The sequence below is a fragment of the Gallinula chloropus genome (assembly GCF_964237585.1).
Source record: "Gallinula chloropus genome assembly, chromosome: 1".
Lineage (NCBI taxonomy): Eukaryota > Metazoa > Chordata > Aves > Gruiformes > Rallidae > Gallinula > Gallinula chloropus.
Genome location: NC_140085.1, coordinates 29,661,525 through 29,663,865, shown reverse-complemented (window position 1 = coordinate 29,663,865; position 2,341 = coordinate 29,661,525).

The following is a 2,341-nucleotide window of genomic DNA, read 5'->3' as shown; positions in this document are numbered from 1 at the left end:
CCTGAGTCTCTTTGTATCAAGAAAAAACAGAAGATGGTAAAAAAGGGCATATGATGCTTAGGCAATCTGCGTTCCCTCTGCCCGTGGCTGCTGACCCTCTTTCTTCTTAGCAAGGCCTATTGCTGACGCCTCTAGTGCAGCATAAGCTGCTTGAGCAACGGCTTTGTGATCTCTGTTTCTGCAAAGCACCTGTCCAGACACAGGAGGAATGATTCGCGCTAGTCCTAATGATTTAAGCAGAGTTTAGGTCCAGCTGGACCCTGTGTAGAAGGTGAGCAACAATTTTTTACCACCTATGCGAGGGAGGAGAGTGCCAATCTGTAAGGAAAGGCTTGTGAACAAAGGAAAATGTTGCAATGTAAACAGCAGAAAGGACATGCTGCATTGATAGTGTTACAAGTTTCACACATCTTTATTAATGAATTTGAGATCCAATCAATAATTTTGTTATCATTTGATTGCTGATTACACTTGAAAGTTCTAGATCCACCAAATGGTTTGTTTGGGTTTTACAATGGTTTGTTTCAGGTCTAGTTCAGTACATTTTCTAAAGTAATAGACAAACTTGTTAGAGAATGTGAAAAGCCAGCTGGCAAGCTCCTAGTTCAAAATACAGATTCCAGGTTTGCCAGGAATCTCTCTTCTTTGATATGTTTGGCAAGCCAGGCCAATCATAATTTCAGTATCTTTTAGAGTGTTTTCCAATCAACCAGACCATATTAATGCATTTATAGATGGTTTGGTCTAAATTCAGAGATGGGTTTAATTCTTTAATGCAGAAACATAACATGACACCACACCATCCTGAAACACAGGATATTGTATTGCTTAACAATTATTTTCCCCCTTTTTTTTAAAGATAAAATACATTATCCTGAAACAGTGGCATTCACATTCCTCTATATGCACTGATGGATTCAAATTGCATTTTCAATCTTCTCCTTTTAGCTAGGAGATTGGAATAACTGATGTGGAGGAAGCACTCTAGTAAATAACTTCAAACACTGAGCTACTAGGATCTTTACCTCATGCTCTTTATCACCACTGCTGTATGTAAACTAGCTACTTCAATGTATGTATGTCACTGAACACACAGTTATTCAAGGTAATATGATGTAATAGTGCTAACATGCCTGTGCTGGTAGGAATGTTTTCTTATAAATGCTGAATAAATAATGAAATAATAAAAATGGATCTATGTGTTCAAAAAGTTACAGTGCATTGACAGACTCATGGTCCTGAAGAGAAGGAAAAAATTGTTTCCCACCTCCTGGAAATTAAGCTAGCTGGGACTGATGTGAATGTGCATTCTGTGGTAACTGGGCTGTGTTAGTTATTGGATCCCATTGTTTAAAAATAAAAAAAAGTTTGTGTTGCTACAGAATACATTTGAATGCTTTTGCGTTCAAGTCACTTTAGATTTCTATAACACTTGAGACCTTGACCATCCTCCACCTTTATTTCTTACAACACAAATTTAAGTATTTTATTTTGCCTGCTACTTACCGATTTAGATCTTCTTGTTGCTGCTCTTCAAATGAATCAACAGATGTGGTTTCTCTTGCTAAACCACAGGTGAGAATTCCTTTTATTTATATGTATCATTTCAAATAGAGAATTTGTGCCCCGTCTGTTTTTCTTTTCACATCGTTTCTTTGCCTGTTAGCTTGGCTACATCTTGCTGCATATCCTGACCCATACATTTGACCTCTTCTGTCACTTGACCTCAGCTTTCTTGAGTCCTGACTTCAAGTGCTTGATTAACGTAGATTTTCCCTGAGCGTCTTTAACTTGAACTGTGAACATCTAACTGTAGCCTGTGAATAGCTGACTGTCTATTACATCTGACTAAATGGAGACCTTTTTATGACCCATTTCTCACTCTGCTTGTAAACTCACATACCACAGTCAACCTTGCCTTAAAGAATTGGTAACCTGAAGTTTCTTTCTTTTCTTTTGCTTTAACATTGATGAGCTCTCCTGCCAAAACTCAAAGCATGATGTCTGAGCAATCCTCCTTCCAGCCAAAGAAGGCTAGACACAGCTTGCCATGGAGCCTGTCAGCTCCGTGTGTCAGCCTGAGGGAATCACATGAGAGCAATGAAATGAGTTTTCTACGTCCAGAGCCTGTAGCCTCTGGCACCTACTGCTACAGGAGCAAAGGAGGAGCAGTAAGTAGCACAGCTGGCCTGGCTCAAGTCCCGTGGTTTTACTCTTAATGGCAAATATTTCATGTGCAAACTCTTTCCAGCTAATTTTACAACTCATTTAGAAACTGCAGTGTTAAAACTAATTTTAATCTTAATTTCAGCCCCTTTTTTCAGTTTACAGAGCTGATCCA